Source organism: Dioscorea cayenensis, chromosome 16 (genome assembly GCF_009730915.1).
Source record: "Dioscorea cayenensis subsp. rotundata cultivar TDr96_F1 chromosome 16, TDr96_F1_v2_PseudoChromosome.rev07_lg8_w22 25.fasta, whole genome shotgun sequence".
Taxonomy (NCBI): domain Eukaryota; kingdom Viridiplantae; phylum Streptophyta; class Magnoliopsida; order Dioscoreales; family Dioscoreaceae; genus Dioscorea; species Dioscorea cayenensis.
This window is the reverse complement of record NC_052486.1, coordinates 3,981,384-4,005,496: the sequence shown is the minus strand read 5'-3', so window position 1 is coordinate 4,005,496 and position 24,113 is coordinate 3,981,384. Positions and strand designations below refer to the sequence as shown.

The 24,113-nt window shown below is 31.5% G+C and overlaps 2 long non-coding RNA genes across 3 annotated transcripts; one reads left to right on the top strand and one right to left on the bottom strand.

The window, feature by feature from the left end:
* Nucleotides 1-17,159: 17,159 nt before the first annotated feature.
* Nucleotides 17,160-20,257, bottom strand: LOC120279525. Of its 2 annotated transcripts, none has more exons than XR_005541944.1 (5): nt 20,113-20,257; nt 19,735-19,993; nt 19,448-19,655; nt 18,093-18,164; nt 17,160-17,318 (listed from the first exon to the last, which is right to left on the bottom strand). It is a non-coding gene; the product is annotated as an uncharacterized LOC120279525 (long non-coding RNA). The 2 variants fall into 2 exon arrangements; XR_005541943.1 differs by having other exon boundaries at nt 19,735-19,981.
* A 927-nt stretch (nt 20,258-21,184) lies between these two features.
* Nucleotides 21,185-22,628, top strand: LOC120279548. The gene is made up of 2 exons (XR_005541947.1): nt 21,185-22,092; nt 22,168-22,628. It is a non-coding gene; the product is annotated as an uncharacterized LOC120279548 (long non-coding RNA).
* The last annotated feature ends 1,485 nt before the right edge of the window (nt 22,629-24,113 follow it).

The following is a 24,113-nucleotide window of genomic DNA, read 5'->3' as shown; positions in this document are numbered from 1 at the left end:
TTGGCATAAACAACTAAATATGGCTCAATAAACTTGTTATAAAAACATAAACCATGGTCACACATCTCCCAAGTTGACTAGAAAATAGTAAATATTAATAATATGTGTAAATTTATGTTAAATTATTCAAATAGGTGTTAACTTTTTTAACCTATATTAAAGACACTATAACCCATATGAATCAACCTCTATAAGTCTACAATGCTTAAAAGTTAGTTAGTTTATCATATTTTTTTTATATATGACTTTATATATTTTTATAATTGTTTTTTTAGAAAATAAAACATAATATTCAATTCATCTCATTAACGTTTGCAAAGCAAGAACCACAATGTAAATTGAGTTTTTATAAAGATATATTATGCAATAGTTTTTCAAGAAATTAGACTTAAAAAATTGGGAAGCATAAGCATCAATGCAAAATTTCAAACTAAATAAGAATAAATTCATACTTGCCTTAATATTGATTTTCAATTCTTTGCAAAGTGATGAATGGCTTGATTATATTTACATATATATATAGAAAGCTAGATTCAAAAATCTTTTGATTGTCATTTTTTAAAATAACATTATTGTTAACTCATGTATGTACTTTTATGATAAATTATTTTAAAATAGTCATAATAATGTTGATGTTGACGTATCTTGGACTATGCTTTGTATGGTAAAAATTACATCCTATATGAATAAAGTATTCTTATTTTTATAGATATTGTCTCTATTACAGATATCCATGCTGATAAAGTCAGACATCCTATTTTAATACCCGTTGACTCCATTACTTATAGCTACATTAATAAAACCATCTTATTTTAATAGCTTTTCGTCTATGGTGAATTAAAACACCAAATTAGTCATATTTGGATGAACATCCAAAATATAAGAAAATTTGTATATTATTATGATCTTGAATTTTCAACAATAAAAGGAACTATTTAAATCTTAAAAATCAAGAAATTTTTAAAAATTACTATCTCTGTAAATATATAATAATCAATGGTCTCTTTTTAAAAATAAAGGTTAAAATAAACGTAGGAGCACATAATTTAAATTTAATCATCAAAGTCCCTATTATATATAAAATTAACAAAACCAAAGTCACAAAATATATTTACATAAAAGGCCCTTTACCATTTCAAGGCTTCTTGAAGCTTTCACACCCCTCTTCATATTGCTACTCTTACACCATTTCTTACTTAAAAAAAATATATGTTGTAATTTATTCATGTAAATTTTATGGATTCAGCTTTTGGCAATATTGTTCAATATCTAATTGCAATTATGGGGGTTGTTTGTTTACAAATTAAGTTTATGTTTGAAAGTCCCCACTTTTAAATAAATATACACAATTAAATGTGTTGCTATAGTCGTTTGACATGTGAGTATAAGATTTGATCTGATGCTGTTTACTTTACCAACGCCATTATCAAAAATTTTGGATTTGGGAGAATTCCTCCTTTTTTTCTTTTATCTACAAAACACATATGGCCATATAGGCTTTGCAACCTACAACATCAAGTAAATGTCTTCATTTATGAGGCCGATATTATGTTTGACCTTTAATCCTTTTCTATAGAAAATAAACTAAATAATTTCACATTTATTTTATTTTGAAATAAAGATAAATAAAAATTTTTACAATAATATAGCACAATAAAATTTTAAAAAACTAAATTGTTAAAATTATTTATGTATTTTCTATATCATTATCTTAATAAAAAAAAATATAATATTTTCTTTTCATTTTCTCTATATTTGATTTTTTTTTGTAAAGTTAATTATTTTCTATATTTTAAGTTGTTTTATGAGTGAAATCAACAAATATGAAAACATAACACATTGTCGACATTAGTTTATACTTATGATATATAAAGTTTTTTTCATAACATACATATACATATACAATATATATATATATATATATATATATATATATATATATATATATAATATTATAATATATAATGAATAAGAAAGACAATACTATTTGAAAGCAAGAGATAGTGATGGAGCAATTATTGATGGTGGCAATGGAAGAGGAAAGGTTTGAGACAAATTGTGGAGGGTAGTATGGTGGTGGTTGTAGGTAGGAGAGGTTGTTATATAAGTTATGTTTTTCAGAGATTGTTGTAAGGGTTGAAACCTTATCCAACAATATGTGAAGTTAGTGAAGAGTTTGCATCGAAGATGACATTATTGCATATGATTGTAAATATTCTTAGTAGAGATGATAAGACTTTGGTTGAACCATTTTTTCCAGTGGTATATATTGGGGGGAAATTTGTTGGGGTTTGGATCGGCTTATAGCTATTCATATCTCTGGCGAGCTTATTTCCATCTTGAAATCAGCTGACGCTATTTGGCTTTGAGTGGTTTGTTCTTTCTATTTTTTATAATTAGTAAAATATATGCATGCCTAGTAGATATATAACGATAGTATGAGGAATATATGATGAAGATCAAGGTGGAAAAGATAGAGGAGAGAGAGAGAGAGAGAGAGAGAGAAAGAGCATAGTTTATCAATAATGGTGAAACATTGTTCCCTGTTGTTTTAACTATGCTCTCTGCTCTATCTATCATCATTATCATCTCTCCTTCCTTATTTCTCTCTCTCTCTCTAGGGGTGTAATTGATCGAGATCGAGCCAAGTAATAGCGAGCTCAAGCTTGAGCTCGACTAAATATTCGATACTCGAAACTCGGCTCGAGCTCGATCGAGTATTTATTTTATAGCTCGAGCTCGACTTGGTACACAAATCGGGCTACTTGAGCTTGCTCGATTAAGCTCGAAAAAGGCTGAACATGACCAATAACATTATGCTCGACTTGAGCTCGACTTGAGCTCGAAAGTTTTTTCCCTTGATTTTCATCAAACAAATCTAATATTATATATATATACACATATATGCTCGATTAGGCTCGCGAGCACTCGAGCCAAGTATCACAATACTCGAACTCGGCTTGCTCAACTACTCGAGCTACTTGAGCTCGAGCTTGGCTCGACCACGACCGAGCCGAGTTCGAGTTTTCACCGAGTCAAGCCCGAGTAGCTATCGAGTTGAGGTGTATCATTTACACCCCTATCTCTCTCTATCTAATTATAATGCACACTTTTTCTCTCTTTATATTTTTATTATAAAAAGAAATTATTTATATGATTCTTGGTTGAATTTATGCAGATATGAACCAAATTAATGCTTTTTTGATGTTTCTATGCAGAAGCTTAGGTGCTTCATTGATTTCTTGGTCTTTGCTATCAGGATGTGAGTTTTGGCAGCTTATTTTTGACTTGTTTTTGTTTATTTTTTTCTCTTATGGTTGTTTGTTTGGTTCTTGTTTTATGTTGTCATTTTCTTCTTTAATAAATTGGAGATGTTATTGATTTAAATATATTAGGTTGTTTGAATTTTACTAAGATGACTTTTTACAAATGGAAATGGGAATGTATTTTTAAACAGTAATCAATGGATAATTAAGGACAATAAATAAATAAAGAAATAACTAATATTATATCATAACATCACAATGTTTATGAAAAGTTTGAAAAACAATACAATTGTTATTACATATGTAAGACAATTATTATGAGATTATTTTTTAAAAAATTACTGTCCCCACCATGGGGGGGAAAATTTACAAAAACACTCTTTTCAAGTGAGACAAATAAACATAATTTTCTTTTAAAAAAATAAACAAAGAATTACTACAAAATTAATTTATAATAAAAAAAATTATGAATCAATCTCCACACATATCTTTCAATTTTCTTCTCCTTTGAACCTAAAAGGAAAAATAAAAACCAAGAAATTAGAAGGTTTAATTAAAATTAAATCAAATATATTTAAATAAATAGCAATAAAAAAGGTACTTAAGCTTTTCTTCTCTCTAATCTAATTTTTACCAGCAAAAAATTATAACAAATTATAAAATTATTTCATGTTGCATATAATTAATTGTTTTTTATAAAAATTAAAGGAATTAAAGATAGATAGGGTCTAATAATAATAATAATAATAATAATAATAATAATAATAATAATAATAATAATAATAGTAATAATAATTGTTTAGATAGAAAAAAAGAGAAGGAAGAGTTTTAATTTGAATAAAATTTTAATCTTTATCTCTACTTGAATTAAATTTGAGTTTAAATAAAATTTAGGGGATAAGGATCAATTTGGGCTTATCCATGCTTTAAAAAAATAAAAAAAGGGGAGAAAGGGAATTTTAATATTAATCAAAGCCCGTTTCTATCTCCCAATTTGGATTTAAATATATATATATATATATATATATATACATATATATTTAAAATTTGAGTTTAAAAAAAATCAATTCATATTTGGATAATGAATCAAATTCAAATTATAGAGAAAAAATAATGATAATAAGAAATTAAATGGAATTCCGGATATTGGAGAAGCGGATTGGGAGATTTTTGGTTAAAGAATCTCAACTGTATGGTAGGGCTGGATCTTTTGCTTGGGGATGTTGAGGATTTCGAGGAACCAAAAAAAGGAAGAACAAGGGAGACGAAAAAAAAATAAGAAGGGAGGAAGAAGAGGAGGAGAAGAAAGAAGAAGAAAACGAAGAGAACTCAATAGGCAGACAGGGAAAGAAGAGGTACTATGTTCTCTATCTATTATTATATATAATCCTTGGCATGGATTTTAAAGAAAAAAGAAGGAAAAAAAAGTGACAAGATCCCCTTGCGTATATCCCGCAAGTGCGCGGGTTTGTCGAAGTAATAATCCCGGGTGAGTGGGTATCGAATCCACAGGGAGTAGGGAGTAAAGACACTTAATTCGATTCTTAGCTATGTGGAATATCAACAATGATAAGTGTGACAATGATTCAATTCTCAACGATTAAAAGCAACAAGTAAGAGAGCAAAAGTAAGGAGGAGGTAAGGCAATCGATAAAGATGGGGTACTCGGATGATGCTTCACCTAGGATAATCGCTTCAAGTGCAAGAACTCTCTATTATGCTTCCTAATCAATGCAACGGTGAGTCGTGGAAAATCCTTACATACATAGTCCCAAATCTAAGGTCAACTATGCCTAACTCTATTCATGTCCCGGAGGAGAGATTAAAATAACCTCTCAACCTCGTGACTCGAATAAAGTTGCAATGAGCTCTAGGGATTCCAGTGATAAATCTCTTCCTAATTATAGACCCTAACCCTTTGGTCTACGCGGAAGGTCTCTAACCACAATTAAGCCCTAGATACTAAGATCCCCTCAACGCTTCACTCCGTTGCACGCGCAACTAAGCCCCAGCTGAGATTCATCCCTTAGACCATTCACTCTATTATGGCCGCAAAGAACTCGAGGAACGGAGGTAGAATCTATCACGCCGGAGGGGAAAAAGGGACGCTCCCTGCACCTCTCGACTCACCCTCTCAACCCTCTCTAACCTAGCTTTTGTCTAACGCTCGTGGTGTGTCACTCACTCACAAGGTTACCAACAAGAACTCTCAACCCTAGTGTCACTCTAGGGGAAATGTTCATACAATCAAGCATTCAAGGTTGGAACTCACAATAAACATTAATTTATTGAAAGCATAATAAAGAAGTTTAATGAAACGAATACATCCTAGGGTTCACAATCACCCAAGTACCCACTAGGGGTTTAGCTCTCCATGGAGCTAAGCACAATCAAAGAAATCGAATGTAAAAGCAATGAATCCATAAAAAAAAACCCCCTCGATGGTCGTGTCGATGGTCTTGTGGAGAGTCCTCTATTCGTCGCAAGGGATCCTTTGTCCGGCCTAAGATATACCTCGCCGGATCGATGCTGACAAAAGCTCCCCCAATAACCTTCTTCCAAACAATGCGCGATGTCGGAGCCATAGAACCTCTCCAAAACCCTAGCCAATACCCTCTCAAGCCCTGGGCGAAAGCCCCTCTCAAGTTGGGGAAAAGATGGCAGAAATCTGAATCGGCTTTTAAATAGGGCTCGAATCGGGCGACTCCACGGGCGTGGGACTGTACAGCGCCCTGCGCGGAATTTCCACACGGCCGTGGATAATTTCCACACGCCCGCGTGGATTCTCTGTTTCTCGATTTCTCGCCCACTGTGAACAGTCGCTCATGATATGCTACATTGTTGCTACGATGCTGCCATGCTTCGACCGATAACTTCCCAATTCCATATTTTCCCCATACCCGACAATGAAATTATCCACGGCCGTGTGGAAAGTTTATGTTATCCCGTGCAAACACTCTTGCGTTGCAATAATGCAGACAGATACCAACATTCATCAATTTATTAGCGGCTACGGTGCTGCTACAGTGTTGCTATGTTGCAGATGGCAAGTTTATGGTATCCCGTGCAAACACTCTTGCGTTGCAATAATGCAGACAGATACTAACATTCATCAATTTATTAGCGGCTACTTCATCATCGACAATTACAAACTGGTGTATAAAGAAGCTATTTTCCCCATACCCGACAATGAGAAGCCTATTAATGAAAATCAAATCACGAACTACGTTTGCGACCGCCTATGACTAGAAGGTAACCCGGGCATCCTAGATGAAAGAGGATGGAATCAAAAGTGTCCGAGGTCTGCGAGTTACATTGTAGCCGCTACCATGCGTTCGGTCACAATCGTAGATCTTGCAATGAAACTGTCGCCGACTAGACATTGTAAATAAACAAATATTTAAAAAGAAACAAACTTATTTGAGTGTCAACTTTTGATATTTAAACAAAGACATTGTCTCTTAAACGTTTTATTTAAACATTTTGAGAAACAAAAACGGCATTGTAAATAAACTAATAGTTAAACAGAAACTCTTAGAATTTAAACAAAGACAACAATATTTAAACAAAAACAATAATATTTAAATAAAAACAATGATATTTAAAAAGGGAGAGAATGTTATTTGCACGATAACTATGAAAGATAAACAGAAAATTAAGAATTTAAACAGAGAAATTTAGATATTAAACAGTGACAATGCCATTTAAACAAAAACAATGATATTTAAATGAGATATAATGTTATTTACATGGTAACTCTGTTTTACATAATTACATATTAATCATTTTACATAATTACATATTAATCTTTTTCACCCCAGTCGATGAATCCCTTTTCTCATTGATACCGGTTGGGCTCCCTTCCTTAAGTATGCGAGTAACATACATTAAGCGCAAGTAAGGAACGTTCGCTTGCGATAGCTATAGCTTTTCACCGTCAAGTGGTTGTTCGATAAACCGTATGACATAGATGGTGCAGTCGACACTTTCTCATTTCTGCCTTAGGGTGTTAGTGTCATGAATAAGGGGGTACGTTAGAGTCACCGACTCACCGAGGTCCATATCGACACAATAGTCGAGTAGTCTCTGCTATCGAGATTTAAAATTTGATGTTAGAATCCCGACTAAGAGAGCATTATTTATAAAACTCTAGTTATCAAAGCACTTACCATCTCTCCGGCATCTCTGTCGTACTCCTCACTTTCGACAGAAGTATGCATGTATTCTTGTTTGTCGTTATCAAGAATGACCAAATAGAAGTGGTCATTCATGATAATTGGCAGGATGACTATATCAACATCATGCAGGTTACGCGTGGCATCTCCCATCATATTGAGAGCCATTTCACTCGCGTCCTCCTGCTTAGATATGAATAGTGTCAGCGGTCACGTGATGGAGACGCGCTTTATATATGGATATGGTACTCTCGTTAGAGATTTCTGGATTATGCAAACGAACACATCCATCACATCATCTGTCACCATGTTCTTCCTGTCCAGCATCGTGTATAGGCTGTCTCATGTGGTTCTGATATAGTCACTCTTCCATACAACAGTCCTATGGTTAAACGGTAAAAGATAAACTTAAACGGTGACAAAACAATTTAAGTGATAACTCATAAATTTAAACGGTAACGTAAATATTTAAATGGTAACTCATAAAGTTAAATGATATCATACATATTTAAAGTATAACGGAAATACTTGATACTTACGAATCCATCCAGCAATTTAGGAAGATCTTTAATAACTCCTACTCGAACACATTGAGGTGCCCTTTTCTGGGGTATCTTTTCTTCTTCGGTCGAAAGTCTGTCCGCAATTCCTTATATTGTTGGTTGGCGAGGACCATACTGTCAACCACAGCACCGGTCGTTGTTTTTTCGCTGACGTTTCCTTATCCCTCATCAGCAGTATCTTTCGGCTCATCGCCAGGTGTTGTTGTTGAAGGTTGTGGAAGACTTTCTCCCTTTGATGCGTCGGTGTCGTCCACCGATTCAATCGAGACAGAGATTTCGTTGATAATGCTGTCAATGATCTTGTCAATCGAGGGCATGACAAAGCATCAACCGGAGACACAATTTTTGCTGGTTCTTGTTGTTGAGGGATTGTGTCTACCTTCGACGTGGGACTGTCGTCCGCTGGTTCCACCGAGATGGGGATTCTTGTGGCCATCGTATCGACTACAGCAGGTGGTGCTGCTATTATTTCATCATCGGCCGATGGAGGGAGAGACATTATTGTTTTTCTTCTTTTGGCGATTCTCTTCAAACGACATTATCGTCATCAAAATCTGACGTCATCCCAATCACGTCCTCAGCAATCGCCGGGCTACCTCGGCTGCATGCGAGTGGAGTCCGTGCCTGGTGCTTCATTTGTTTATCGGGATGGCGTATTTGATTGTGTCCGTCCTTCCAATGCCTCCACTTGAGTAACAAGCAGAGGGAACTCAGTTATCAGTACCTGGCACTGCTGCAGTAGACGTGCGGTGACATTGTTGCCAAAGGGGATTGTAGCTCTCTAGGGGGGACTATTGCGATTGGGGGGGTTGTACCAACAGGAAGGGATGTTACCGTTGGGGAAGGGGTGTTTTGGCCGGGTGGGGTAGGGCAGGGCTCCTCTAGCACTGAGGAATTCGTGCGCAGGTTAGGCTGTCATTAGGTGAACGGCGTCGAGGGCGCCTTGAAAAGGATGGCCTCTCATCCTGCCTTCGAGCTAATGGTTCGAGAGCAATAGCATCCCCTAGATGGATGGCCCGAATGAAAATTTCTTCATCCGCATTCATCGCGACCAGCTCAGGAAACTAACATAGTTAAACAACACAATGTTAGTGAAAGCATTAAATTTAAACAATAACAAATGGTTTTAAACAATTAACTCAATCATTTAAACAGTTTACTTAGGTTTTTAAATGATATCCCAAATATTTAAATAGAAAACTACTATTTTAAACACCAAATCATATTTTTAAAGAGAAACATTTGATATTTAAATAGAGACTTATGATTTATTACCTGTTTTCCTTCTATCGACGCTTGCTTCCGATAACTATTTTCACCATAGCACAACATCCTTGGAGTCTTGCCAAATCGCACCTTCTTTCCGGTGCTGGTCAGCTCGTAAAACCAGATGTTTAGTGCGACCGAGCAACCTTTGACGTACCCCGTGTTCGTCTTCTTCCGGGCGCATCTCGCTTACACTTGAGCGTCCGCTTGTGGGACGTCCTCTATCAGCCACTTGTACGTCTCTTGCGCCCATGCATATCGTCCCATGGCAGGTAGGTCATCGACATAGTCAACGATCTAATTCGATACCGAGCAGGATGTGTTTGGGAAGAGAATTATACCCATGAGGTACACCATCAGGAGTTTGACAAAATTTTCATCTTCTCCCCTCTGCTGAACAAGCTGCTCAAGTGTTCTCTTGATGGAGTCTCTGTGTCTCTCGTAGGTTTTGGAAAAATATCTATCTTCAAAAGCGGAGCGTGCTTTCTTCTTCTAAAATATGACTGCGACTCCATCACAACGCAGTCCAAGAATGAGAGCTACCTCTTCGGGCTTGAAACTTACCAAGCTTTCCCCAATCCTGAATTTGTTGGTGTAGCCATCATATCTCTACAACAAAGAATTAATGAGGGCCGTCTCTTGGAATACAGCTTCAATCTCGGTGAATGCTGCAAACGGAGTCCTCTGGATTATCTCTCAGTGTCGTCCACTCATGTGAACTTTCAACTCAGCCACAATCTCCACTACCGGTGTGAAGTAGCATCGCCTATTAACTAGGTTGACCGCCATAATCACAAGCCTATGACAATAACCATATATTAAACAGTATTCAGATAAATATAAGCCGAAAGTAAAGTTTTTTAAACGATAACCTAAATTCTTAAACAAAATCATAAATATTTAAATAGAAACATCAAATGTTTAAATAAAATCCCATTGCTTAAACGGAAACCTCATTTTTAAAACTACAACCATATCACCGTAAAAGGGAAATCTATTTTGTAAACACTACAAAGCATAACAATCAAAAAATCTCTTTCAATTGTGTACACAGAAGAAAATGAAAACCAAAACAAAACCCTAGAAAATAAATCTCCCTGCAGACTTTAATATCATCCAATAAAAACATAACCACAAAACAAAACCGAAAAATCTCTTTTTCTTACAGAATCATTTATAAAAAAAAACCATGAACACAACTTCTTCAACGGTGTCCACCTCAGCTCAATACCTTAGACTACAAACTGATGAAATGTCGAATACTTGAGCGGGAATTCTTCTTCGAGACAATGTTGAAAAGCGAAATTCTTCTTCGAGACAAGGATGCCCAGGTAAAGACAACTTTGGAAATGGAAAAGCTGAAGAGGCAAAGAGAGGAAAAATGTATAACCGGAAACATAAACCCCCCACTTCCTCTCAAACCGGAAACATGATTGCACTGCTATAACTTACCATGCAAGGGGCAATTTCATCCATAAAATTTAAAAGTAACTCTGTTAATGCTGGTTACAACCTTTGGGGCTTTGAAAATCATTGAATTTAAAAGGAATGTGTGTTTAGGGATACACAAATTAAGGGGTTGTTTTTGTGCATATTGCAAAGTTAGGGGTGTTTTTGGCAATTTCCACTTGAACTAATTGTTATAGTTTACATTATGAATTTAATCTGATTATATTATACCTTTTGTAAAGTTTCTAGCTTTTTTCCATTTTTTTTCCTTTATTTTCAATGGGATGGTTAAGAGAACTTCACATAATATACAATATTTTTGCCATGTATTTTGAAAACTTAAAAGTAAATACATAAATCATTCTCTGCGTCTTCAAATATTGGTGCAACACATTTATTAAATATATTTGTATATATATATTATTTGCATAAATTAATTTAATATATTGATTTTCCATTGTCTCCTCCATCAAGTCTTTTATTTTCTAATGGATGATTATATTTTATATTGATTTATATATATGCATATAACTAATTATTTATTTAAGTGGAGTAAACCTTTTAAAAAATAGTAAGAGTAAAGGAAAAAAAATATAAACATGACACTTCAATATAAAAATTTAAAAACACATACATATATCATTTAATACCAAAATCTCTTTAAAAAGGATATAATTGTGTCTTCAAAGCAATTAAATATAAGTAAATATTTGCTGAGCCATAATTACTTGATGAGACATGGGTAATGAGATGTGACAAAAGCTACCATGCTTTTATTTGTTATATGGAAAAAAATCCCTTTTTTTTAAAGAAATTGTTTTATGGAATTATTTGTTTCAATTAAATATAAGGAAATATTTGTTGAGCCATAATTGACTGATGAGATATGAGCAATGAGATGTAACAAAAGCTACCTGCAAGCTGATTCCATAAAATTCCAATATCTAATACTATTTACAATTAATAAATAAAACAAAATTATTTTAAAAAAAACAAAATTAGTTATATGAAATTATTTGTTTCAACGTATTTTTTTAATATCATGTAATAACTAAGCCATGTTTGATTAGATTTGATGGATAATATCACATTCGATGGTTAATTTTCATTCATAACATTTTTTTATTAAATAAAGTATATAAATTATACTAATATATAAAATAAATTTTTTTAAAAAAATCTATTTTAAAAATAAATTAAGCTCTTACGAATTAAATCACATATAGCGTAACACGCTATTATCGGACTGATATAGTCCGTTGTGTCAAACCTCGAGCCGCATGATATTCGTATCAACTACATCTTTTCCTATGTACTGACAACTTTTCTTAACGTCTTGGTGTTGAGAGGTGGCCATGTTGTGTAGACTGCTGTTGTCCTCAAATGCATGGAGTTCATGGTGGCCATGTTGTGTAGACTGTTTTCTTGTTGTCCTCAAATGCATCGGAGTTCATGAGTGGCCATGACTTGGTTGTTGATAGCCATATCAATGTCGTCATGTGTTAAAAGAATATATTGTTTGCTTTAATAATTGTAACTGGGTGTCATCCCATACTTTCTCTTGTTGAAATTGATGTTATCCACCATGCATTGAGAGTTTGTCCATTCTTATAAAAAATAAATCAATAGAGAATAAAAGCTTATAATGATGTTTATTAATATGTTAAAGTCATACAAATTTACATACTCTTAATAATATATAATATTAATATTATATTAAAAATGTTTGCTTTATTTTAAAAACTATATACAACAATATATAATATTTAATTATATTATGAGTCATTACTATATAATATTATCAATGAATATTAATATTGCTAAATTTTTTTATTATACTATAATATATGTTAATATGTTATATAATTATACACTAGTGATAGTGTATATAAAACCTAATCAGAGTATTAATATTAATAAAAATATATAAATATTATATTTGATAGTAATATAATAAATTTATGATATGCATATATTATATACAGATTACTGTATAATATTTATTAATACAATTTTATACTATTAATATTTATATGTTAAAAAAATTATTTAATGTTTAATAAACTTAGTTTACTTATAAAATATTGTTAATCAGTTATTTTTATTGTTATAATTAATTATATATATTATTATCAATAAGGTTCTTTATTTTAGTAGTAATAATTAATAAAATCATTTTTTTAAATCATTATGTGTGTAATATATATAAATGGAAAACATTTATTGAAAGAGAGGAGAAAAAGCTTTTTTATTTTTATTTAACACATGAAGGCAATTCCTAAAGCAAAACCTGGAGGAAAATCACTAATTGCAAGTGATCTTTTTATAGGATGATTCATAACTAAATCTTCATTGCTCCCCGATTGTTCAGAAACATCTTTTTTCATCTTAATCTTCAACTCCTCCAGCTCATCAGTAAGTTTAGAAAGTTTGGCATCCAAATTCCCATTTGTATCTTTCAACTCCTCCAGCTCATCAATTGTTTTCTCACGGGTTTAATTGCACTGCATGTGCGTTAAATAAAAGTAGTGTGAAACCAATTGATTTGAAAGCAAGTTGTTATTTGCATTGAGAAATGAACCGGCTTCACATAGAAAAAATAATAAATAAAGGAGAACCTTTGGGTAGGACTGCACGACTATCTATGGTTTCCGGTCCACCAAAGCTTAATTATTGGCTTACCCCTTCAAGTAGGGACTAAAGGCGGGATTTAAAAAAAAAACAATGAAAGCATGTAAAGACAAACTATATTCAATTAATATGAATTAATTTTAAGCTTTTAAAATAAATATAATGGCACGGTCATTGTACTTGCTAATTTTTTAATGAAACAAAATACCATTCTTTACAGCAACCCTAAAAAAAAAAATTAAAGCTAGAGTATGGAAAGGCATGGAGACATTTTACAAGTGTTAGTGAAAAAATTTAAACATTTTTTAAGTGGAAATTAAAAAGATTAAAGAAAACTTTGTTGTTATTTAGAATTAGTATCATTATGAAATTATTTCAACACCGATTTTTTTTAAATATTTTTATTTATTCGAGAAACTAAATTAAGATTATAAAATAAAATTAATATGTCAGTAATTGTGGATAAGGACATGTGATTTATGTTTTGCCATTAAAAATTAAAGTTTATTTGTTCATGTTCACCATATCCTAATTTGAAATTTTATTTTTAATTATTATGAAATACAAAAATAAAATATTTTAATATTTTTAAAATTACATTTATCTTTGATTAAATAATTTTAAAAATTATTTTAAAAAATTATTTAATAAATAAAAATTCAAAATTATATATGATTTAATAATAAAATGAATTATTATGTTTACAAAATAATTTAGTAACATAGACAAATATAATTAATTGATTGTTGTATATTCTTGAGGTAAATAAAAAATATCAAGAAAATTAATTAGTTCAAAAAACTCTCACTTGAATCATGTTTGAAGTGTTAATGTTTAATCGTGTTAGAAGTGTTAGTGAAAACATATTAAACATTTTGTAAGTGGCAATTAAAAAAAAATAAGAAAAGCTTTGTTGTTATTTAGAATTAATATCATTATCAAATTATTTCAACATCGAGTTTTTTTAAATTATTTTAATTTATTCGAGAAACTATACTGAGATTATAAAATAAAATTAATATGTGAGTAATTGTGGATAACATGTGATTTATGTTTTGGCATTAAAAATAAAAGATTTTTTCTATTTATTATTATTCATGTTCACCATATCCAAATTTGAAAATTTGTTTTTGATTGTTATGAAATACAAAAAAAAAATATTTTAATATTTTTAAACAAAAAAATTATTATTGTAATATTTTTAAAATTACATTTATCTTTGATTAAATAATTTAAAAATTTATTTTAAAATTTATTTAATCAATAAAAATTCAAAATTATATATCATTTAATAATAAAATGAATTATTATGTTTATAAAATAATTTAGTAACATAGACAAATATAATTAATTGATTACTGTATATTCTTGAGGTAAATAAAAAATATCAAGAAAATTAATTAGTTCAAAAAACTCTCACTTGAATCATGTTTGAAGTGTTAATATTTAATCATGTTAGAAGTGTTAGTGCAAAAATTTTAAACATTTTTTATGTGGCAATTAAAAAAAATAAGAAACGCTTTGTTGTTATTTAGAATTAGTATCATTATCAAATTATTTCAACACCGGATTTTTTTTTTAAAAAAATTATTTTAATTTATTCGAGAAACTATATCAAGATTATAAATAAGATTAATATATGAGTAATTGTGGATAACAACATGTGATTTATGTTTTGGCATTAAAAATTAAAGTTTTTTTTCTCTTTATTGTTTATTCATGTTCACCATATCCAAATTTGAAAATTTGTTTTTAACTATTATGAAATACAACAAAATTTTTTAAAATATTTTTAAAATTACTTTTATCTTTGATATCAGTACACATTATAAATAAAAAATATTATTTAAGTTGTTAAAAGAAAATTAGCTTTTATTAACGCAAAAATATGAAATATAATTAAAAAATATATAAAATTTTTTTAACAGAATTAAATTTTAAAACAAATCTGAGAAATTCTAAGATTTTATAAGTAATGAAAATAGTTATGTAATTTAAAAAAATATATAAAAAAGACTAAACTAAAAATAGGGATAGGAATGGATTTCCTTTTTAAGTTTTTTTTTTTAAAAAAATAATTTTTCATTCATTAACTTCATGTATGATTATTTTTTTATGTATATTTGAAGTGATGATTATTAAAAATGAAAAGAAAAATCAAATAGATCATCAAATAAAAAAATATCAAAAAAAATATCAAAAAAAATCTTACAATTACAGTGAAATAATCTCATGGGACAACAAATAAAAATAAACAAATAAAAACTTTCTCATTAGTTTTATCATTCTTCTCCTCTGCATCTAAACATAGAAAAAGTAAAAACAAAAAAAAAACAAAAAAACAAAAACAAAACAAAACAAAACAAAACAAAATAAAATATTGAATCAAAAGCTAGTGGCCCCCATCTTTTTACACCATCTATGGATTCATGGAGAGGCCCGTTTTCATCTTCAAGTAGAGCAGCTTACCGAGGGCAGATTCATAACAATGCAAGAAAGTTGTTCAACAAAATCGACATGTTGATAAGGAAAATTGGAGATGATTAACTTCAATAAAATGTGAATGAATGAAGAACAAAATTAAAAAGGTTCTTCTCTTCTTTTGGTGTGGAATTGGCCTCCATCACCCTTGATGAAACGATTTTTCCAAGTATTTGGTGGCAAATGGTTGAAACTTTTTCTCACACTTGACCGAAGCTAAAGCTATTATTCTGCATCAGATTAGCTATGTTTCACATCAGCCAGTTATGACATCTTTGTTATATAAAAAAAAATTCACCCATGCCAGATCTCCTCACCTCCCGCCGTCTTCCTCCTCCTATCACCGCTACCAGATCTCACCACGACGCACCAGATATGTCGCTCTAACAGCGCTGTGGCAAAACTGCCATCGCCCTGCTTGCACCGTCAGATCTCTTTTCCTCCTCCAGTCACCACTATTGCGCCGATTTCAACGCATCGCACCAAATCCACCGCCGACCTACCTATCCACCAATCCGACTCTGGTTTCTCTTTTTTCTCTCCCTTCCGATCCAAATCCTCTTTTTCTTCCCGTCTTTCAATCTTCTTCTTCTAGTGGACAATAATGGTGGAGAAATGGATCTCATTTTTCATTTCATTTTTTATATATTTGAAAACTATTTGAAAAATGTAAGGATTGCTTCTCTTGCGAACCATCAAAACTCATAATTTTAAGTTCACAACGTGTCAATTTTTAATATCATCAGGGATAGAACGATAATGGTGGAGAAATGGATCTCCATTTTATTATTTTGTTTTTTATATATTTGAAAAATATTCGGAAAATGTTAGGATTTCTTCTCCTGCGGACCATCTGAAATCATAATTTTAAGTTCACCACGTGTCAATTTTTAAGATCATCAGGGATAGAATTAATATATAGTATAGACTAGCATTAATTTTATAATTTTTTCATTGGATTTTTATTTTTTATTTATTATTTAAATATTAAAATATCATTTTTTTTGTTTTTTCAAATTTTAGTATAAATGTTTTTGGAAAAACATATATCAATCGGTTTGTTTTATTTTAAATTTTTTATTTTGAGTTAAAACAAGACCAAGTTGTAATAAACAAATTTCAAATTATTGGTGGAATTAAACACTATAAGGTGTTAATATGATCCTAAGTAGTCAACATTTTTTTAAAATTATTATAAAATGAATATCAAGGATGTGAATCATAACATTATCAAATAAAAAAGATCATAACTATAAAATTTACCTGATTTCGGATAGCCTCAATCCGTCAAGCTTCAAACAATGTCTAAAGTGTGTATGGAGAAAATGTAAAAGTTCATTTTGTTACAATGCAATGACATTGTTTTATAAGCAATGGATGGTAATTGTTTTTTATTTTATTTACTGTACATGTATATAAAAAATCAAAACTTGCAACAAATTATACACATGTCAACAATTGAGGAGATTTCATCCAAAAGTGGGGCCCTGTAAAATAAATTCACATGAGAAATGCACTTAATATCAATTCAATTCCATAAATAAAAAAGGGCTAGGTTTTCAAAGATAACTGACTAATTCAAATCAAAAGTGTACTACCCTACTAACGTGTCGATTCTATCTAATTTGTGTCATTGAGCTTGCATGTAATTGTCCCATCAGATGTACTTTGGTTGTACTATATATATGTATATATATAGATATATTTGGAAAATCAAAATCCAAGCCAAATCTAAACAAAGATTTGGAATTTCAAAGATACGATTTCTTATCAAAAGAGTACTACCATGCTAAAGTGTTGATTCTATCTGGTTCATATCATTGAACTTCATACTTCACAAAGAGAAATAAATTAAAAGTAAAAGAAACAAACCTAACTCCAAATGAAGTAAACGGTTTCCAATTCCTTAGCCACAAACGTCTAAGCTTTCAAAAAGAACATGATAAGATATGCCATAGTAAATCTATTGAAAATAATAATAACAATAACAATAAAATTAAAATACTATCAAGTAGATATAAGCATTGCCCAAGTAACTTGTTTCACTAACATAGAGACTTTTACAGACATAAAGCAAACTACATAGATAATGTTGACAAATAATAATAAATTAAAAGCATAAGCACAAAAGGGGATAAATTTGTTAGCTTGCCATGAAAGGGAAAAAATCATGATTGATATAACAGAAGATCCTATCAGATGATTTAAGAAAATAGAAATAATGCAGGGCAATAACCAAAGCTACCATCAAGCTAACCTACCATGGCTGTAGCATCAATATCCTCTATTTTTGGAGCTTCGGCTATCGTTTCCACTTCTTCCCGTTGATAAAGCTACATTAACAATGCATTCAAAATCAGATGAATACAGAGGTATCAAAATGAAATTATTTAATGTAAAAGCTGGGGAAAACAATAGGAATTAAAAAAATTTGCCTTTGCATGAAGTGATGTATTTAACTAATAAGAACCAGAAATATCAATGCCACTCAAGTCAATAGCCTAAAGAACATTAGTGGATCATAGAGTTCTATATGGTGATATCTACACCTAATGACATCCATCAACAAATTCATTTTATATGGAGTTGCTCAAATCCCAGCAACTAATATCCTGCGTGACTGCTCACTTGATATAAGGTGCAGACCATATTGAAAAAAGGCTCAAACATGAATATAACAAACAAACCATTTGAATTTACAGATTACTTGGTGAGTGAAGGATATGTCTGCAATGGAAGGCACATTAAGAACAACCCACATGAATCACATAACCATCCAATATTAAGCCTTCATAATCTAAGATGTGACCATGTTTCAATGATATGCTCAGTTGACCATGTGAAGTTTTGGTTGAAAGAATAAAGAGAGTTCAACATTGTTAAACCAATGATTTTGAAATGTAACCGCTGTAAGATACACAAACATCCTAAGAAAACCAATTAAAAAAAAGTACATGTATCTTTCAACTTGGTTTGGTCACCATTTTATTAAGCCCTCAACTAAGTTCAATATGATCTTCTCCAAACTAAACCACAATTCTTTCATAAAGCCAGAATGCCACCAAAAATCAAGATTAAATGACCAAAACATCATAAAAATGCCATTAAAACCAAGAAAAACAAAACCCTACTCGGGAAAAAAAACTCCAAATTATCAAAATCAAGGAAAAAGACATCCCCATCTCCAGAACACCAGAATGCCACCAAAAATAAAAAATTATATGACCAAAATAACATAGAAAATGCCATTAAACCAAGAAAACTTCAAGAACACCAAATCTAACATAACCAAACCTCATGAAGTCTATCCCATATAAATTTATTTCCAAAAACACAGTGAAAGATAGAAATCTATATCTCCTAGAAGAGAGATCCAAGAAACTGCACTGGTAGAGAGATCGATGAGAATTCTCATTTTCAATAAATCAAAATTACTTCAAAAATGATTGCCAAAACATGGCCCTTGATTTCAAACCAAAAATTACTAATTTTATTTAACAAAAACTATAATTTTCTCCTTCAATCAAGCCACTATGCCATTGGCGCACATCCAGGGTCATTCTCAATGAATACAAATACTTGATTTTATAAAACAAACATAAAGAAAATCACTTACTTGGCCTTGTATATGGTGGGCCTCATGATATGAATGTTGGGAGATCCTTGTCAACGATGGGGCCAATGAATCTCTCTGGAGTGGTCTCATCTTGCACTCTCACACAAGGGAGCTGCTTCCTACTTCCCCATTGCAATGGAAACTCTAGCTCTGGCTCTATTCGTGGCGGTCTTTGGCTACTCTTCATCTCTTTCTCCATCTCCAAACCCTAGAATACTCAAAATGGATCAAAACCATCAAGAACCTAGATTTCAATCTTGAAATGCATGAAAAATCACAACCTTTACCTCAAATCCTTCCTTCAAATGGAGTAGATGAACAAATGGATCAAAATATCCAAGAATTTTAGCAAAGAAATGAAGAAATTGGAAAATTTTAAGGAAAATAGAATCAAAATGGTGTTTTTTTCACTCTTTTTCTTCTTTTTTCCTCTTTCGCAGCCTCTCATGCCCTCACTTGTGCTCTTGTTCATCTTTATTGGAGAAACCTTTCATTCCTCCATGAACCATGAAAATCTCTCTTACCTCCATGATTCTGCATGGAAAACTAATCAAAACAGTAATCTCTTATAGATTTACAGCTCCAAAAGAGAATCATAGGAAGAAAGAGATCTAGAAAAGGAAACTAATTGCAAAGGAAAGGATTTGGGGAGAAGAGATTGTTACCGAAAAGGAGATAGACATCTCCTCAGCTCACGCAAAGGTTAGCGGAAGAAGCGGTAGCACTGGCACTGGACGTGTTCTCCAATTCCTCTCCCATCTCGCCGTCGGGATCAGCGGCACGCTTGAGAGCTAGGGGGTGGAGGCGCCAGCACCATTGAGGGCTAGGGCTAGGGTTCCAAAAAACACCGGTAAAGGCCTCTCGAATTGATGGTACATTGATCCTCAGGAGTAGAGAAACATATGCCGAACACTTCAGCAGGCCAATCATGGATTCGACACATAGACAGTCGTGATTGAATAGATTATCGTTATGGTCTGGTGTTACTTCCATGGTAATACCTAAAATGATCCTATGGAACAAATTAACGCGCAATAATGGCTAGGTATGCTAACTCACAAGACCTAAAATGATCCTGTGGAACAACTTAACACATAATAATGGCCTGGTATGCTCACTCACGGGTGTTCCTAACATGATATCCCATTGACTAACAATGAGGAATCAGGAAGGATGTTAAAATGGGCCAGCGGAGGTATTAAAAAGACAAAACATTAAACCAATACAGAATGACCAAATGTCTTCACACAAATCAACTTGGAATGGAGATATTTAGGGGATAACTTTAAGAGAACGTATATATATATATATATGTATGTATATATATATATGGAGAGAGAGAGAAAGATAAATGAGGTCTCAGCATATGATCACATGGTACATTTTTAATAGAAGTTATTTTAATAGAGGTTCTCATGTGTGTTCCACATGACCATCATAATTATTTTCTATCTACTTATTCGTTCTCTCTTTATCTTTTCTTTTTTGTTCTCACTAGAAAAATATAAAGTGTCTCTCTCATGTTGTCATTATCATTGTTATTAAATATTATGAAGGGGACAAATGTGATTTGCTGATTGGATTTTCCTTTGGCTTGCTATGTTGTAGGCTCCACATCTTTTGTTTTTAATACATGATCTTATCATGTAACCATGTGTAGTCCTACATGCTTATATTATATTATTAGATGATAACCATCCAAGCATTTCTCCCTTCTCAACCATGTATATAGTCCACACCAAGCACATATTCCTCAAGAGGCAGCTGTCAAAAACCCTGGCATGCTTTGGCTACTAAAATCAAGAGTAACAAAACCTCCTCAAGACCTTTGAAATCACTGTTAAGAAGCCCGAGGCCGAGATTAAAAACAAGAACGTCAACATCTACTTCCTTCAAGAGTGCCTCTTTCATTCTGAGTAGTGGTGATGACGCAATGGCTTCCTCTCCTCTGCCTTCCCTCCACTGGATTGGCCTTCGGATGAATCCATGCCAGTGAGCTCTGACGTTGAGGATTCGGAGGTGACGCTTGTCAAAAATAATTGAGGGTTTGGAGATGAAAGTGGTTTGTATATGTTAGGGAATGTATTGTTAGTCTTTTTCGTATTCTTTTGAATCTTGGAAAAAGATGATGGAGAGCATATCATGTGGTGATATAAAGATTGAAATTCTTCAAAGTGGTTCCCTTTTTTTAATATGCAATTACTAAGTTAATTTGTGTGGGTTTTCTTTGAAGCTTCTTTGTATTCATATTTTTGAAATTATATTTTTTTGAAATTATTTTGGAGTTTCATCAAATAGTTGGTGTGTGAGATGGAATTCGCCAATCAAGACCTCCACGCTGTGGCCAGCTCAATCCACTCAGACATTCTTCGCCACGATTTTTTTGCCTTTAAGTCTTATGTTTGCTTTATCATGTTCTCCAATTTCCATCCTCGTGATTTCGGCCTTTGTGGGCAGCAAGATCGTCTATCCTAGGATTGGTGATGCCTTTGACAAATTCTCCTCATCAATGCATTGGAGCTGGAATCAACTCCTCGATCGGAGCTCCAACATGTCTAGGCTTATCAGAGTAAAATATCTCGGTGTGGTTCATCTGAAGATAACCTAAAAAAATATCTCTTATGAGACAGATGACTAGGGAGAATGTGAGATCAAGAAAGGTTTTTTTTTTTGGCATTATTTTCTCTTGAATTTTGATTTAAAGTTTTGTTTTGGTTTAGGTTTTGTTCATGTGAGGTATGAGATTAGAGAGAAGAAGAGCTCAAGGCAAGTACTACTTTCTTTCAAATTTTTTTTATTTGTTTATTTTTAATTTTTTTCTATTAAATTTTGGTTCAAGATTTGATTTTGTTGATTTTTTTTTCATATGTATTATTAGATTGGAGAGAAGAAAGCTCATATAATTTTTTTTCCATTTAAATATATTTGCTTGAAGTTTGATTTAAGATTTGAGGTTGTTGTTTTTTAGGTTTTGCTTTTAAATGTAGAGGAGAATAAGATTGGCATTTATTTGTGGGGGAGGGAAGCTATGTGTGGAGAGGGATTCATATTTTATTTGATTAGAAATTAGCTTTGCAGTATTTTTTTATTCAATATTTTGTCAATTATCGCAATGTTGGAATTCTCTCTTCTAATGCACGTGTAAAACTTTGACATCTTGCAATAAACCTTTTTTTTTGCATATTTTCTATTTTTGTTACTTTCAACCTTGTAATTGCCGAACAACATTAGCTTATGTTACGCAATCCATGCTCTTTACCACGCAAAGTTTTCTCGCCGACCTAGTTGACTCAATTGAAACTTCATTTTCAGAGCAAAGAAAAAAAAATCATAAACTTAGTGACCGATCACCATACTACATGTGAGAGAAATCAAGGTGTTAACATTGTAATTACTAATATATCATAACAAACAGTAGGAACAAATCCTAGCACTCGGGGCATAAACTTGGGGGATTAACAGACAAATCTTGAAATTAAGTAAAAATAAATAGTTTTATTAATGTTTGGATGATCAATTGCATCAAATATGGACATGGGAGATATAGAAATCGCAAGACATGCAATCACATGGAACTGGGACACATTAACAACTAGTTTTTTATATGGAAAAATTTTGAAACAATTTATTGATTTAGTGGAAGCTAAAATTAACAAGTTTTTCTCTTTTTAAAAATCTATTTTATATACTATATAATATTTACATACTATTTATAAGTACAAAATGCAATAAAAAAATTTATTTTTCTATTATTATTATTATTGAGAGTTTAATGTAAACATACATTATTATGTATAAAACTTAAGTTTGCATAATCATTATCATTTGATTTGAAATTTTTTTAATTACATTCTTTTAGTAGAAACTGAAATTAACAAGTTTTTCCTTGCAGTTAAAAAAAATTAGAATTAATGATTAATATAAATCCATTGTGTGAATCTAAAACAACTAAATTAAGGAAAGAAAGCACAATGAATAGTTTCATATGGCCTCATGGGATTTTCCAATAATGGGGTAATATAGTAACAAAACTCAAGTACTAAGTTTATTGCAAATTAATCTTCTGTTGGCCATGATTTCAATGTAAAAAAAAAAAAAAAAAATTTGTTTGTAGTTTATTCATAAATGATAATCCTTATTAAGCATGTGAGTTTTTTTTTCTTTATTTCAAACTTACCGTTATGACATCTGCATAAATGAAATTATTAACATGTTTATTATTTTAAAATGTCTAAAAATTACATTTTATAGTATGAATAAAATCTTAAAGCAAGCATACCATGACATTGCTTGATTAACTTTGCTTATATATATATATATAATGCAAGTTTTGACAAATGAATAATTTATTTTAAATATAAAATCTTATACGAATTATTACTTCAAAAATTTATTACATATTTTATTAATTCAAGAAAGTAGACATATGCCAATAGATTATATGCACATTAAGCTATAATTAAAAAAAAACATAAACGATATAAATATTACACAAGTTTTGAAAATAAATTTAATTCATATTAGTATCTACAATTTTGACTGCAAAACTCTCTCTCTCTAGAAATGTAGACTTATTATTAGATATATATATTGTTTATGTAAAAAAATTGCATGTCCAGATTCAAATCGAATAAAAATTTTAAAAATTACACACAGTCAAATCATA